Below are 17,802 nucleotides of genomic sequence, written 5' to 3'. Positions count from 1 at the left end.
ATCATACTCAAATTAAGACAGAAAGTTGAAGTGGTCATGTAGGAAACCAGACGTCTTTCAAAGCAGAGCTCAGGGCAATAAAATGCATCTAAATTGAATACCAAATTTTGAATTTCTCACCTAAGACTGGGATCACTCTCAAGAACAGGAGAAGAAAGTATCAGGAGTAACCTACCTTTTGACCACAAGAGTCTGTTTTAAATCTTTTTTTTTTTCATTAAGTTATTGAAGTGATTTCTTTATGTAGTACACTGGCCTTTTTTAGTATTATTATATTTGTTGATATCATGGCTGTTGTGTTTTGCCTATATGTTTGTGCACTGTATGCTGGGTGGTTTACAGGAAATAAAGTTCTCATTTTTATAACAGGCTCATACACTTTGCAAGCAGAAGTTTGCCTTCTCTGTGCAAATTCTATATTTGGTTGATATCTGAATTGAGGTGACATTGAGTAAAGTAGGTAGAACCTGTGCACCAGATACACTCTAAAAAGGAACTGTTCTTTAAATATTAAATGCATGTAGTCATGACTTCCACAGTTTCTCCTCACGTTTTTTTCTTAATGACCTTTAAGATTATGGGGAATTTCATGGTGAAGATACATGGAATTCTTTGGCAACACTAGACTGCTAATAGATGAAAAAATTCCTAAAGACAATTTTTAGCTCAGTCAGCTGAACCGAGGTCATCCTTTGTACGTGCCTCCATATTTCACAACAATGGCTTCTGCTCCTCCAGGATTGGTCGGAATTCAATCAAGCACACACACACACACACACACACACACACACACACACACACACACACACACACACACAGACAATCAATTGATGGGTCTTTACCAAAACTGTGCTCAGGGACAAGGTCAAATCAATTGTTTCATGTTTTTTTATGGTCGTGGTTACTACTGACCATTCAGTCACAATAGTCCTGAAGTCATACACTTTAATTTGGGGGTGTTTTGACATTTTGTGAGCCTGCCTGACTTCACAGTGGACTTAAATTGTTGTTAGTTTGTGCAATACAGCCAACCAATGACAGCAAATCTTTCTTACTGTACTTTACACATTACAGTAACCTTTGAAGTGTAACCGACTGTGACCCGGAGGTGCCACGTCTGGCTGACCTGTTGCACAAGACCTGAAAGGTCAATAATGGCGTAAGAAGTTAACTTAGGTTCCAATAATGTGCAAGGATTTTCCAAGCTGTAACCTTTGCACATGTTAGCAGTTACCATGTTAGTTTAAATAATAATAATTAAAAAAACTTGCATAAACATTTGAATAAAAGCTTTTTTTAAATTGTTGGCTGCAGGTTTTTTTTCTCCTTTTCAAAAGTAGTAGTTTGCCGAGGATGACTGTGCAGCTGTTTGGTATGTAGGGCATTTTCTTCTCTCTTATAAAAAAACAGTAATAATTATAGTGCACATCATTTAGTCTGTTATCTGTTTAGATTAAAAGCAAGGACATACGGCTGCAGTGAACGTGTCGCTGCTTAGTTGAAATACTGTTGAGTGTGGGTGTCGGTGTGTTGGCCTGGAAGTCCCCTGTATGCACGCACTCGTGTATATGTGTCTGTGTTTGGTTTGAGAAAAGGGCACAGTGACTGAACGGCTGATGCACCAGTTTAAAGTATGATAAAATAAACAGGTCACTGTTTAAAAAAAAGAAGGAAAAGGGCATTTAAAGTTAGCTTTATAATAATAACAAACAGATTCATCAAAACACGTCTTATTCAGCGGTTTTTCTTTGTAGGGATTAACTTTGTGACATCACTGCAGTTGGAATGTCCTTCTGGTCAGAAAAATGCTCTGAGAAGAAAGGCCTCCTTTTCAGAGGTAAATTTAGCAACTTAGTTTGGGGGAAAACCGGTCAATAGTGATGTGGGCATCATTGTAATCTGCTAATTATACATAGAACTAAATGGCGTTTCCCACAGAGCCTCTTCCAAGTTATATTCCTCGGTTTAGGAGTTTTGCGCTCCGTTTGATGTTTGCTCTTGATGGCTTCTGAATGTGAACAAAACCTTTTAATGATTCGGAGCTTCAGTTTTTGTTTTTTATCTCTCACCATTCGCACTTTGCTCTGTGCCTGCTGCTGTCCTAACCACAGCCCTCGAGAAGGGGAATACCTTCGCTCTGATTCCCGGCGAATGAAATCACCTCCTGCTGACTGTTCGTTTGAAATCCCCCTTTTTTTTCTATTGTCTGTTTTGACCTGAGTCTCGGCTGCCTGCTAATTAATTAATATAATTATTCTGATGCTACTCGTCGTTAGTTTGCAGAGGCAGGCCTGTCTTGTTTATCTAGGTCTGTTTATATTCTTCCTCAAAGCAAAAAAGCAAGTTCAGCAGTTCAACTTAAAAAGTATGCTTATATGTCAACCTCTTCAAACACACATGGACATATTTACAAAGTTATACTCCACCTTCATTTTGCCTCCACCCAGTGGCATCAACACACACTGTGGAGCTGTGTTTTCTTCATAAAACCACACTTCTATTGATAGCTGCTAAGCAGTTCTGCACAATCTGTGGTATTTCACCATGCTGTGATGATTCCCTGCCCTGCTTGCCCACCAGGCTTTCTAATTATTTCCCTTTATTGCATCATCTCGATGTTACTGGTAACTTAACTCTTTCTCACACTTCCCTGAAAATTAATTACTAATGCAAACTGTTTTCAAGCTTTCATTGGATCGGTGACTTCTCGGTGACTTGTGTATCTAGAGAAGACATACCAGCTGATCCGGCCTTTCTCCCAATATTTGCAGACCGCACATGACATCAAAGACACATCAAAAACCGAGACTAAGGTTAAGCACACATAATTCAGTAAACTGTATTGCTGATAAAGTCCTTGTTATGTCTGTGTTTTTGCTTTGAAGTCTGTGCACGAGCTGAGGAGTAATAACCAGACAGAGGGAGGCTTTTGTTGTGTATTTAGGTTACTTTTTTTAACAACTCTATAAGTCATCCATTCATTAGATAAGTATTTGGTTAGTCTTGCATTCTTTTTTGCTGACTAATCACCATCTTCATTCATCATCCGTGAGCTAATAACACTATTCTAGACATTAAACTCTTTTAAGATCTTTTTTTTCAGTCGGCTGTATGTGCAAGGGTTTGTTTTAATTCATACAAATATTGTATTATACAGTACATTTATATATTTAGATATATATTTAGTTGAGCACAATTAATTATATTCATACTTACTAAACTGAAAGGCCACCAGTATATATTTTATGTATTAATATATAAAGAGAGTGGAAAATACTCAGGGATATCTGCCTGTGGAGTAATATTTTTGTAATTTTGATACATAGTGTGAACTGTTCAGCTCTAAATAACACAATTATCCTCTACTATGAATTGTTGGACATTGGGCAATTTAGAGTGATACTTTAATAGCTTTTTGTAAATCAGCTTGAAAAGTTAGTTTATGTTGGTTGTAAATCACACTGAGACACTCGCCGTCTACTGTGGACAATAAATAATACAGTGTTTGTTGTTCTAGCTTACACCGATTGACTCCCAGTAAAATCCAGAAATGCTTCCCATAGTTTTCTAAACGGGCACTGGAGGCAGAGCCCATGGAAGCAGCTCTCAGTTTAGGCTGAAGGGACCGACGCCCTCTTTATTTTTCAGATCAGGGTGAAAACGGGCTTGTTCTTATATAGCACTTTTCTACTCTGCATGAGCAGTAAAAGCACTTTATATGACATGCCTCATTCACCCAATCACATAAACACTTATATAGAAAGCACCTATAAGTGTTTTCTATCCAACATTCGCACACACTCCGATGGTCGGAGAGCAACTTGGAGTTTGGTATCTCACCCTCCTGAGCTAAAGTCACCCCAAAAGTTTCCCTTTTAATAAAGCTTATAGTTAAAGGCATCCCTTAGTTATGCTGCTAAGGGCTAATGCTACCCATTCTTTCACTCTTTAATGAGTTTATATTCTACTATTGCAGGCCATTACCTTCATGTTGTTTGTGTCCTTGCACATAGCTGCACCCGGCCTGAGCCTGGTGGAGGTTTCTTGCTGTTTAAAGGGAAGTTTATGTTCTCCACACAGTTGCAGACATTCTCGCTTATAGGAGTTTATTGAGATGCTCTCTATACTACTCGAGATGAGTATTGTTAGGCTCCAAATGTCAAGCACAATGAAAAGGTCATCTGTCTTCTCTGTAAATACTAGATAATATGCTCGAAGTGACTTGGTTGCCTTACATTTCTGTGTCACGACACATTTATTCCTGATGTTAATTTGTTTTAAAATCTTCTAAATGCATCTCTTTAATCCAAAAATCTCCGGAAGTTTTATGTGCGTATTAATTCATGGCTTTAGCAAATAGTGTGGGTAGAGTGCTCCACCCTTGATATCATTTCCTCACACACAAACACACACACACACACACGCACGGTATCAGTGAACTGTTTGTTAGAGGCATGTAAGGTCGTAGATTTTTAGGGACTCCAGATGGAGAGCAGAGCGTGAGGCGAGGGAAGGATTTGCTTCCGCTGACATTTTCTCATTGTGCCAGTCACACATACTGAGCAGCCACCCGCCCACATATGTACGGCTACACTGAGCCACTGGGCCACCCTAATAATAATGCTGAAATAGATAGACACATGGAAAGTATGAGAAACCATATTGACTGTCAGAAGGCTAACATGCGGTTCTTTTACAATGTTTAAACAGTCGACTGCTCTAACAAGGAGTCCATTGTGCACTGATACTGGAGATATTGAAATGTTCTGCATGGTCTGCTCATAGATGTGTGTTTTTCCAGATTTGGAGAGGATGAAAACACTTGAGGGGGTAATAAAGGCAGCATTGCTTCCATTGTTGGTTAGTGATTAACAAGAAAGGTGACATCATTCCTCCTTATTATGACAGTGATTACTGGCAGCACCTTAAAAAATGCTTACACAAACGAAACCAATGGGTTTATGAACTCTTTATAACCTGGTGGAAGCACGTCGACGAGTTCTTTCTAATGTTTCATCGATATAATAATAACAAAAGTGTTGTTTTTGTGAGGCTAAGGTTGTAGCGCTAGGTTTTTTTTTGGTAAGAAGACAATAATGCCGAACAATGCCACACACTTAGTTGTGGCATCTTTGCGGCCTTTCCTGAAGTTAATTTTAGGACACACTCCTCTGCAATGTAATTATGTTAGCAGAGAAGGACACGGGCTAGGGTTGTAAGGACAAAAGTGATTGATGTGACCTTTTAAAAAAATCTACTCATTTGTTCCCAGCAAGTTTTGTTTGTCTTATAACTAGTAGACAACATGGTAAAAATTAAAAGAAGTTTTTCCAAACTCGGAATTTGGATTTTCTACCACAGTCCCACAGATGTAAAAGCATCTTGAGGTTTTTTGTATACCGTTACATCAACCCTTCCCCTCAACGAGTTCCTGCCAAAGATAGTCATGTCCGCTCTCAGAGTTGTGTGGGTGGCCTGAGTGACTGCATGTTTGGCTCAGAGGCAGCTTTATGGAAATGTGTCATATTTATATAAAATGAGAATCCACAAAGATTCAGGGAAAGCTGTGAGAAATTTTATGAAGAGGGAAGTTTAGGGGAGGATAATATGTGACAATATTTATGTGGAAATTATGTGGTTTTCAGGTAATTATTATTTGCACTTCCTAAACTCCCCCTAGGAACACCCTTGCATAATGGGATAATAGCTTTGTTAAAAGGTGGGGTCCAGTAAAGGTGTTTGCTCTGTGGCAAGGGTGTGTTAGGCAGCTGTCTCACCCTGTTGTTTATCCTGCCATCAGTATTTCTACTCTACTCTTCATTCGTCCATAAGAAATGAGTGTGAAGCAAACATATCTCTGTCTCAGACTGTCGTCCAAGCTTTCTCCAAGAAATCTAGTTCCCTGTGCTCTGTGCTCGCTTCCTATGTGTTTGCGGAGGCGTTTAGTCAGTGGAGATAGAGTGTGGTTTGTTTAAGGCTGAACCATTAACTAAAAATGATTTCAGACACGGAGGAAGTGAATATATTAGGTTCACAGACACCATGAATAAACACGATTTAGGATAAAAATGCCAGACATGAATAGGGTAGGTATTGATTTACCTCATAATTAAACAGCTGAATAAATGAGCAGTCTCCTGCCTTTGTGCAAGGGTGACTCGTAAGATGAACCGAAAGAGAAACCTATCGTTCTAAAAATGTAGCGTCACATGATAAACCAGTCCTAGGATTCAAAGGTGCAATCACTGGTAGTTTTCATGCCAGAGACCTTTGCTTTACGATAAGAGATAACTATTTAGATGAGTATGTAGTGTCCTTAGTAACAGTTATTGCATTTTAAATGCTAATTATCTTTTATGGTTATTATTTTACAATCAGCAAACCTTAGATTACCCTCTCACTATTATAGTTGACTGAGGATTTTTTTTTGAAAATTTGCCACTAGGGGGCAGACTAATGACACTCATTTACAGTGAAGGTGCTCAGTTGAGCTCTGCAAAGGTCATTGGATGGTGAAAAGTGCACTGCTTTTTGCTGTGCACAGTCTTCCATGCTTCTAGGCTGCTGATTATCTAATTGATCTTTCTGGAAGATAAATCGTTTCACTATTGTCTCTACTGGATCTGAGTACAGTCAACTCATTGCCGTGTTCAGAAAACCAGTTTGAGATAATTTGCCCTTTGCGATTTGGTGTGTTGTTTTGCTGGAAGCAGCCCTCAGAAGATGGGTACCCTTGGATGGATATGGTCAGCAACAATACTCGGGTTTTTAAGCAATGCACACGTGGTTATATGGCACCCCAAGTGTGTCAAGAAAATGTCCTGCACACCATTACACCACCACCAGCATCCTCAATCAGTAATATAACTGAAGTTTGGAGTGGCAGCCAGTGTGGTCCTTTGCTGCTCATCTGCATTCAGAGATGCTCTTCTGCATACCTCGGTTGTAACAAGTACTGAGAGTAGTTGTTGGCCTCTTATCAGGTTGAAGCAGTCTGGCCATTCTCCTCTGACCTCCAGCATCAACAAGCCATTTTTGTCCAGAAAGCTGCTGCTCCCTGGAGATTTTTTTCAGTTTTCAGACCATTTGCCGTAAACTCTAGAGATGATTGTGCTGTTTTCTGTTGTGCATAGCACCAACAACCACGTCACATTGAGAGTCACTAAAATCGCTTTTCTTTCCAAGTTCTTCATCAAGTCGCCTCATCATGTCTGCATGCCTAAATTCAATGAGTTGCTTCAGTATGATTGGCTGATTAGATATTTGTTTTAATCGGACGGGTGTGATTTGGCGCTATATATATTAAATTGAATCGAACGTGTACCTAATAAAATGGCCAGTGGTATCTAGGAAAAGGAAAATATACTAATGAAACCAGTCTCGTGTGGCTATGAAAGCCTATTTTCTAGATCTGTCATGTTGCTCAGAGGTTGCGTCCTCACTCATCTTGTCTCAGCGAATAATCGATTTATCAGCCACCAAAACGAACAATTCACGGTACGCCATGAACAAAAGCAACGCGAGATTACTGGGCCCAAATGTTAGATGTTGAAGTCACTAGAGAGGAGATAGAGGCTACGGCCGTGCGGTTTGAGCTCTTCTCAGACAGATAATGTGTGTAGTCACCCACCCTCTCTCCCTCCCCCACCTCCCACATCAACACCATCCCTCCGGGCAATATGAGACGTCTGGGAGAGCAGAAGGGTGAAACTGGAGAGATGCCGCAGTCACTGGCCCATGTAATAGAACGATAGAGGAGGGTGCCGGTGTGGACACACACACACACACACACACACAGACACACACATTCACACTTTTGTGTGTTATATGTGAATATCCTGAGCATTTTGATTTGGTTGTGTTTAGACAGCAGGCTAACCAGCAGTCCAGTTTTGGTGCCACTTGTTTTCCTTCTTTTAGTGCTGGTAAGAACAAAAAAAATGCAGACACTCAGAGGTGGTGGATTTGGAGAGGATAATAATTGTTTTTTTTTTAAAATTTAGATATTGTTACTCTTTCCAGTTGTACATATATTCTATGAAAAGGTTGAAAAACTCAGTGAAAAATGCACATCAATAGTCTAACAATGCACACACGCATTACACATTATCCCTGCTGAAAATGTGTATCACAAGAGAAGCTAAACCATTTAATGAGAAATGACAATGTTTCTATTCTCTTTCTCGCTTGTATTAAGCAGGCCAGCAGTATATGAGCTTGCTTAAACTCATTAAAAGTAATGATAAAAGCAGTTTTTGTACAAGTTAGGCAGGCTTTATGCGTGCTAGAGCTGGATTTGGAAAGTGCAAATGTGCACTGAACAAAGTCTGTCAGACAGGCTTTGCAGAATTATAGCTTAACAGAATTAGGGCCTTTATGGACTATTGATTGAAATTTGTAACATGTGCTCATAGTCATCCATCCATCCAGTTTCTTAACCACTTGTTGAGCTTATTCCATCTGTTATTGGATGACTTGGATAGGTTGCCAGTCCGTGACAATTAAATGTAAAATATGCTTTTTATTTAGCTGTGCTGTCGGATGAAATGTGAACAAACACTGTCCACACTAACATGTACTACCTTCATATGCACCAATAAATAATTTCCATGGGTACACACCATGACGTCAGCAAAACACGAGCTTTGTTTATACATTAACACCTACCTGTAGATTTACAGTAAATACACTGAGAGATTATTTGCCTGCCCGCAGGGTTTGGAGTAGTTCTGTTTACCACAGGGCCAACAGCTTTAACAGCTTCCTGTCATGTGATCTGCCTGGCTCCAAGAGGTCTGGACAAACCACCTGTCAAATGGATGCAAAGAGTGAAGGCCGGTATCTCTGTTCAGGAGGTACGATCATAATATAGCAAACACGTAAAAACGAGCTTTAAGAGACACCATGTATGTGTGTGTGGCATCTATCTGTGTCTCCTGCCGTCTGTGGTAAACTGAAGTATCTAATTTCCTAATTGAAATGTTGTAAATTATAAGCAGTCAGCAGGAAAATCATTAAAATCAGGTGGCAATATCAGCTCAAGAACCACACGATGGCAATGAACAAATGCCCGATTGTCTGGCGGTAAATGTGACAGCTATACTGCTGGAAGTGCGAACGGCAAACAATCACATGAGAAATTCCACTCGCAGGCGGTGAAGAATATCTCATAAATCATTGTTAACTTCTAATTTGATCCCTATTTATTCCACAACTGTCCACCTGAGGATTAGGCGTCCCATTTATTATTGCACCACTAGATGGCACTGTGCCAACGGCTATTACCCCCTCTCAGAGCACACTGACCTTATTCCCTATCTATCTAATTACACATTAGACCGGTAATATGCCATTCCACATCCATGGGTCTCAGATGAATGGTTTCCCCCTCCCTTCCTCTTTTCATCTCTCTCTCCTCCCATCCTTCCCCTTTCGCCCCCCACCCTCCCCACTCTGTTCCAGCCAGCTTCCCTCAATTACTGTCACGGGCAGGCCACAACATCGGGGGAGGCTGTGTGGATGGATTGGAGGGTGGGGTGTGGAAGAGGAGGGAGCAGAAGGAAGATGTGTATTATGGATGTGATGAGAGGAGGAGACAGTTGATGACATACCAGCACACGGTATATGTTTACAGGTGTGTTATATGTGTGTGTGTGTGTGTATGTGCCCGTGCAGCTGTGTGTTTGTGTGATATGCCCGTGTGGCAATCGCTTGCCACACGCCGTTGCTGTTGTAGCAACGATGCTGTGGCAACAACGGTTTGACATTTGTGAAGGATAAATATATTCCACTTAGACGAGAGCTATTACCCTCCACTAGTTGTGGTGGAAATACAAAAAAAAAAAAAAAAATAAGCTGAGCAGCCGCAGTGATTGTTCAGCCATGTTCCATTTGCAGCATTTCACTGTCAAAATTAGGCAGACCGCTTTTTGTTAAAGCTTGTTTTTCTCATATTTTATACCTTGCAGTACACTAATGGACATTTCAGATCTGATATTCAAAGTAAACATTTTTTTTGACAATTTGAACCTAGAATCAAATCTAAGCATCTAACATTATTTTTCAACTTATTTTTTTTACATAACTTTTGTGTTTCTGTTTGCCTTTAAATATTAAATACTTGTCAGTAAGTATTTAATGCTCCTGACCTGCAGTGTTTAGTGCACTGACTGACATCTCATGCATGAAGTGTGCCTCCAAAGCATGAATTTGAGCTACACCCACAACCCTGGTGTTGTAAATTAGTTATGACATGCAGGTACAGTGCCGTGAAAAAGTATTTGCCCCCTTCCTGATTTCTTAGTTTTTTCCATATTTGTCACTTACATATTTCAGATCATCAAACAAATTATTAAAAGATGGTAACCTGAGTAAATATAACATGTAGTTTTTAAATTATTTCAATTGTTAAGGGAAAACATTATCCCAATTGATCATATCCGGTGTGAAAAAGTAATTGCTTCCCCTTGTTAAATCATGAATTAACTGTGATTTACCATTTTCACTAACCCCGCCCGGGGCTGATTACTGCCAGACCTGTTGATTCAAGACTTAAATAGAACCTGTTTGACAAAGAGAAGCAGACTAAAAGATCTCAAAAGCAATATATCAGGCTGCAATCCAAAGAAACAGCTGAGAAACAAAGTCATTGACATCTATCAGTCTGTAAAAGGTTACAAAACCACTTCTAAGGCTCTGAAACTTAAAAGAACCATAGTAAGGGTCATTATCCACAAATGGAGAAAACCTGGAGCAGTGGGGAACCTTCCCAGGACTGGCCGACGTACTAGAATTACTCAATCACTCATCCAGGAGGTCACAAAAGACCCCAGAACAACATCTAAAGAACTGCATGTGTCACTTGTCTCAGTTAAGTTTACAGTTCATGATTCAACAAAAAGAAAGAGGCCCTGCAAAAATGGCATCCATGGGAGAGTTCAAGGAGAATGCTGACCAAAAAACACTGATGACTTTTGGGAAGATATTCTGTAGATTAAGAAGACAAAAACTTAAGATTTTGGAAGGTTTAAATCCTGTTACATTTAGCATAAAATCAAACATGGTTGTTGTCTTGTGATGATCTGAGGCTGCTTTGCTGCTTCAGGACCTGGATGACTTGCTGTAATTGATGGATGGATGATTTCTGCTCTCTACCAGAAAATCCTGAAGGTTCATGCCCTGAAACATGTATGTGTGACAAATGTGAAAAAATGCAAGAAATCAGGAAGGGCGCAAATAGTTTTTCGAAACATTGTAAATATGGTGATTTTGAACTTTCCTCTGTGATTTTTATGTTTGAGTCAGTCCCCTAGTTTATGACTGCAAAATCTTTATGTGTACACCATTTTTGTCCCCACTACAAACATACAGTATAAAGTAATTTTATTTTCTGCTGGAACTGTTCAAATGTTATGGAAGAGAGATCTGAAAAGCACTTACATACCCATTAGCCCTTAAAGAATAGCTACGTTTTGCAATCTGTTGCTAAATAGTCAATGAGGATCTACACCAGGGGAGGACAGACATTGTTGTTTGTGCCAGTGAAACTAAAAATAACCAAACAACAAAGGTTTGAATTATTGTTTAGCTACAAAATGAGTTGCTTAGAAGCTAACAAAACTCTGTCAAAAGATATGCGTCTTAGGTGTGGATGACTCAAAATAGGTGTTAGATACATATGTGATGTTGGAACTTACAGAAAAGCCTTGAAGCAGCCGTTTTGACTTTAATGGATCTTTATTTTCTTTCAACGTTACTGCTGTTACATTTTGACAAACCCCTCCCAGTGGCTTAGCTGGAGCGATTTAAAATTTGTGTCATCTAAAAATGCTGTGTTTTCACTTTTTTTTCATGAGAGATAAAATTGTCAAACAAAGGAATATTATACATTTTTCCCACCAAAGTTCAGCCTGAACACATATAACAGCGGACCTATGGTTCTTTCTTAAATTTACATCATAGGGGATGCTGGTTTAGCTCGCTGGGTAGATCAGGTGACCCATAGATTGTAAGGCTAACTCTGAGGTTAGCCAGCTTGCCTGTTTCTCCACTGTTTGGTCACAATAGCGCCTAAAAACATAGGCAGCAGACTTGAGACTCCATAAGGGCACGATGACCTGCGATGTCATTTGCAGCTGACATAAAGGCAGCGTTTAATGTGCTCGGATGAGAACGGGTTGGCCCCGAGTGCAGATGATGATGTATGTGTTAACAATCAGATTTCCAGTGTAGCTCCGTCTTGCTCTCCACACACCTCCAATATCTGGCAAATCCTGGAAAAGATGGTGTCAAACACAAAGCCATCCTCTAGGCTTCCATTCAGCTCCAATGCAAACCAGAGCGTAATGCATTCGTGTTTATATGCCTGAGATATTCGTCTGCCTGTTTTCGGTGCAATTATTTGTATGTGTTTTTACATGTTGCCTGAGGGTCTATGGTTCAGGATGCAGTATTTCTCCCATTCCTTAGATATCTTCTTTATGAACCCAGGCAGGTCCGCTTCATTAAGAAGCCTTTTCACACCTCTACCCCTGCAAAACACTTCATACATAAAATCCCTAATTTCCTGTCTGGGTGAGTGTAAGTAATTGAATCATTTCACACAGAAGAACGATCAGTAGCACTCTGCTGGAGGTGTCCACATGGACCGTGGCCATAGATGTATACATGTGTGGTTAGATCAAGCATAGAGTTTTTAGGGCCTTTGTTTATTACATGTACTGTTATACCTGTTACATCTTTTTTTTTTTTTTTTTATCCTGGTGGGGGATTTACTTTCTTTTAGGGAGATCGCTGAGTATTCTTGGATTCTTGGCTGCTTGTACAGAGAGTTTAATAAATATGGTAATCGCCCAAGCTTTTCCTCTCATACGATCAAGTGCTTAACAATTTTATGTTTAGAAGAAACTGATGGATGGATGACCATAAAATTTGGTGCAAAATTGTGCAAAGACAAAACACACTTGCACTCCCCATTAGTTGCATACTGAAGGTCAGAACTCAGTGGCAACACATTTGCTCTCAATACCCCTTGAGCCTTTTTACTATGTGTAGTGTAGCATAAAAACAAACAAACAATAAAAAAACAGCAACTCCTCCCAAAAGAAAGAACCTCATCCTCTTAAACCACTTTCACTAATAATGAAAATTCCTGCATAGACTCAGGAACAGAACCCCTGTCTGTTAATGCAATTTGTCATTGCATCCATAAGTTACAAAAACAAACATGGGATAAAGGTGCCGAAATGTTTCTTGAGATGCACTGAGGTCAGGTTGGACAGCTCCTGTGAACTGATGAAACAAAGTTTTTTTTGGAAATCATGGATACTTTGTCCTCTGGCTAACTGGGGATTTAGATCTACCCTGTAGGCACATTTGAACTGAAAACACATCTGAAATCCTACACCGTAGTCTACGCTGTAACCCGACATGCACCTCCCTAAGAATGTAACTACATGTCACGTTGACATAGCCTACACAAATATAAATGTGGGCAATGGCGTCACCGCAAAGGTCCATCCAGCTTGTTTGGTTAGCATATGGTTCAAAAGCCATAGCAGGGGTAAATTGCACATTCAGTATGTATTACAACAACATTGCTCTCTAATCAAAGAGCTAAGCTACTGTTAAGTCCTGTCTGTGGTCCAAAACCCATTTGGGGCATTACAAATGGGAAAATATGACAATAGAGGCTACGCAGCTAAAATCATACGTCAAAAAACAACGGGAAAGTGTTTTTCTTTCAAAGTGACAGGAAGTAGTTTCATCAGCTGTCTTGTTTCTTACTGTATGTGGTCTTTTTATTCACTCTACCAGGGACCCATGACAACTGTCTTTTTTTGTGTTTTCAGTTTGGACACATGCACAACAGTGAGGACGCACAAGTGAGAGCGCAGCTGACCAACCACAACAAACATCCAGAGTCCAGCAGTAACAGCCACCTCATCAAATGCACAAATGATGCTGTCAAAGAAAGTGTGCAGTATATTTGTTGTAAATGTTACATCAGCTGGAAAACACACTCAGAGGGTTGGTAAAAGAAAAGGGGCTGGTTTTATATCTATGTATGTGTATATATACATATATATATATATATATGCATATATATATATATATGTATGTATATATATATATATATATATATATATGCACATATATATGCATGCAGCTGGATAGCGTAGTGGTTAAACTACACGCCTTTGGAGCAGAAGATCGCAAGTTCGATTCCTGCCTGGGGCGTCTGTATCCAGTAAGGGTCCTAAGGCTAGACCCCCTATGCTAAAGTGAGCCTACCGCAGACATGAGCGAGACAGATAAATATGAAGGCATGCCGGCTCGGACGTCGCCCGGATCAACAAGGTCCGCGTCAGGTGTTGAGGAACCAGGGCACCCTGACGACAAGTGGGCTACTGGAACAAGAAGGCATCGGTGGGCAGAGAGGCGAAAACAGGGCGTTGTTGGAATGCTACTACGCAAGTAACCCTGGCGGAAGGGGTTACATGAATAGGATGAGGGACCTATGGATTCTTCGATACCCAACATCCACAATGACGGCGAAACAACTAGTAGCTCAGTGTTCCAACATTCGAAAGAAGGGACTGCTCTCACAGCTAGAGATTGACGAGGTACAACATAAATGCTACGGCAAGGAGGAGTCAGGACGCCAGGTCAGGGGAGATATCATCACCCCCACCCGAGATTGGGTACATAGCCCCAAGTGCGATAGGAGAAGGATCGTTGAGTGCGAGAGGAACTGACCTGAAAGATAGGATCATGGCCGAGCTTGAAACCTGGACCCCCTAGCCGGTTACCAAGATTACGTGAAGTACCCTCAGAAGGTCTGCTAGATGATGTTAATGCAGCACTACGGATGATACCTACAACCACGATTACCGACACTAACAAGCTGATCTACACTACGGCAGCAGTGATCAGTGAGATGCTTGGCTACAAGTTGAACAGCCACAAGGGGCAGTACCCTCCATGGAGAAGGAGGCTAGAGGGCAAGATCAAAGTAGCACGAAGGGAGGTTAGCCAACTAACGGAGTTGCAGAAAGGCGCGACAAAGAAGGTGCATAAGAAATACAGCAAGCTGTCCATACCTGAGGCCTTGGAAACTGCCAAGCAAAGACTCACAGCCTTGGCCAGCCGCTTGAGGAGGTACACCAGAGAGATAGAAGGCAGGAGAATAAACCAGCTGTTCTCCACAGAACCAGCAAAGGTGTACTCTCAGTGGCAAGGAACAATAACAGAACAGCACCACCAAGGCTGGAGGCGGAGCAATACTGGAAGAGCATATGGGAGAAGGACGCAACCCATAACGGCAATGCTCAGTGGCTAGTGGATCTGAGGGCAGACCATAGCAACCTCCCTGAACAGGGTCCAGTAACCATCACAGTGGCAGACATCCAAGAAAGGGTCTCCAGTATGAAGAGTTGGACAGCACCAGGGCCCGACATGGTTCACGCCTACTGGCTGAAGAAGCTGACTGCACTCCACGAGCGTCTGGCAGCACAAATGAACCAGCTGCTAGTTAACGAGAGACACCGGAATGGCTAACCGAAGGTCGGACGGTCCTGATCCCCAAGGACCCCAAGAAGGGACCGGTCCCATCCAACTACCGACCAATAACCTGCCTCAGTACTACATGGAAGCTCCTGTCAGGCATCATATCGGCTAAGATGAACAGGCACATGGGTCAATACATGAGCGGGGCACAGAAAGGGATTGGCAAGAATACCAGAGGCGCAAAACACCAGCTACTGGTAGACAGAACAGTCAGCCGAGACTGCAAGACCAGACTGACCAACCTGTGCACAGCCTGGATTGATTACAAGAAGGCCTATGACTCAATGCCCCACAGCTGGATACTGGAATGCCTAGAATTGTACAAGATCAACAGGACCCTAAGAGCCTTCATCAGGAACTCAATGGGAATGTGGCACACAACACTAGAGGCCAACTCCAAGCCCATAGCACAAGTCACCATCAAGTGCGGGATCTACCAAGGAGATGCTCTGTCCCCACTGCTGTTCTGCATAGGCCTGAACCCCTCAGTGAGATCATTAACAAGACTGGCTACGGATACCGACTACGGAACGGAGGCGGTTGTCAGCCACCTCCTGTACATGGATGACATCAAGCTGTATGCCAAGAGTGAACGAGACATCGATTCACTGATACACACTACCAGGCTATACAGCAATGACATTGGAATGTCATTCGGGCTGGAGAAGTGTAGTCGGATGGTAACAAAGAGAGGGAAGGTAGTCAGAACTGAGGGGATTGAACTACCAGAAGGCAACATTGCAGACATAGAGGACAGTTACAAGTACCTGGGGATCCCACAGGCGAATGGGAGCGATGAAGAGGCCGCTAGGAAAGCTGCAACCACCAAGTACCTGCAGAGGGTCAGGCAAGTCCTGAGGAGTCAGCTGAACGGTAAGAACAAGATCCGGGCCATCAACACCCACGCCCTGCCCGTGATCAGGTACCCTGCTGGGGTAATAGGCTGGCCAAAGGAGGAGATAGAAGCCACTGACATCAAGACAAGAAAGCTCCTTACCATGCATGGAGGGTTTCACCCCAAGTCTAGCACCCTGAGGTTGTACGCTAAGCGGAAGGAAGGGGCCGGGGACTGGTGAGTGTCAGCACCACAGTCCAGGATGAGACAAGAAACATCCACGAATACATCACGAAGATGGCCCCAACTGACAGCGTGCTCAGTGAATACCTCAGGCAGCAGAAACCCAAGAAAGAGGAGGAAGGCGAGGAACCATCATGGAAGGACAGGCCCCTGCACGGTATGTACCACCGGCAGATAGAGGAGGTGGCTGATATACAGAAATCCTACCAGTGGCTGGACAAAGCTGGACTGAAAGACAGCACAGAGGCACTAATCATGGCAGCACAAGAACAAGCTCTGAGTACAAGATCCATAGAGGCTGGGGTCTATCACACCAGGCAAGACCCCAGGTGCAGGCTGTGTAAAGATGCCCCAGAGACAATCCAGCACATAACAGCAGGGTGCAAAATGCTAGCAGGCAAGGCATACATGGAGCGCCATAACCAAGTGGCCGGCATAGTGTACAGGAACATCTGTGCCGAGTATAACCTGGAAGTCCCGAGGTCAAAATGGGAGATGCCCCCAAGGGTGGTGGAGAATGACCGAGCTAAGATCCTGTGGGACTTCCAGATGCAGACGGACAAAATGGTGGTGGCTAACCAACCGGACATAGTGGTGGTAGACAAACAGAAGAAGACGGCTGTAGTGATCGATGTAGCAGTTCGAATGACAGCAATATCAGGAAGAAGGAACACGAGAAGCTGGAGAAATACCAAGGGCTCAGAGAAGAGCTCGAGAGGATGTGGAGGGTGAAGGTGACGGTGGTCCCCGTGGTAATCGGAGCACTAGGTGCGGTGACTCCCAAGCTAGGCGAGTGGCTCCAGCAGATCCCGGGAACAACATCGGAGATCTCTGTCCAGAAGAGCGCAGTCCTGGGAACAGCTAAGATACTGCGCAGGACCCTCAAGCTCCCAGGCCTCTGGTAGAGGACCCGAGCTTGAAGGATAAACCGCCCGCAGGGGCGCGCTGGGTGTTTTATATATATATATATATATATATACTGGGCATGATGTCTGTACATTTTTAATTAAATACTGGGTTTTGAATTAATCACAAATCTTTTTTGTGTTTGCAGAACCAATAACATTTTCATCAATCTTTGAGCTAATTATAAAAGTTTATATTTAGTACCATTTGTGCCAAAGAACAGCCCCACAGAGCCATTTGGTAAAGAGGGG

This window comes from Oreochromis aureus, linkage group 6, assembly GCF_013358895.1.
Source record: "Oreochromis aureus strain Israel breed Guangdong linkage group 6, ZZ_aureus, whole genome shotgun sequence".
In the NCBI taxonomy this organism is placed as follows: domain Eukaryota; kingdom Metazoa; phylum Chordata; class Actinopteri; order Cichliformes; family Cichlidae; genus Oreochromis; species Oreochromis aureus.
This window is presented reverse-complemented; position numbering follows the sequence as displayed.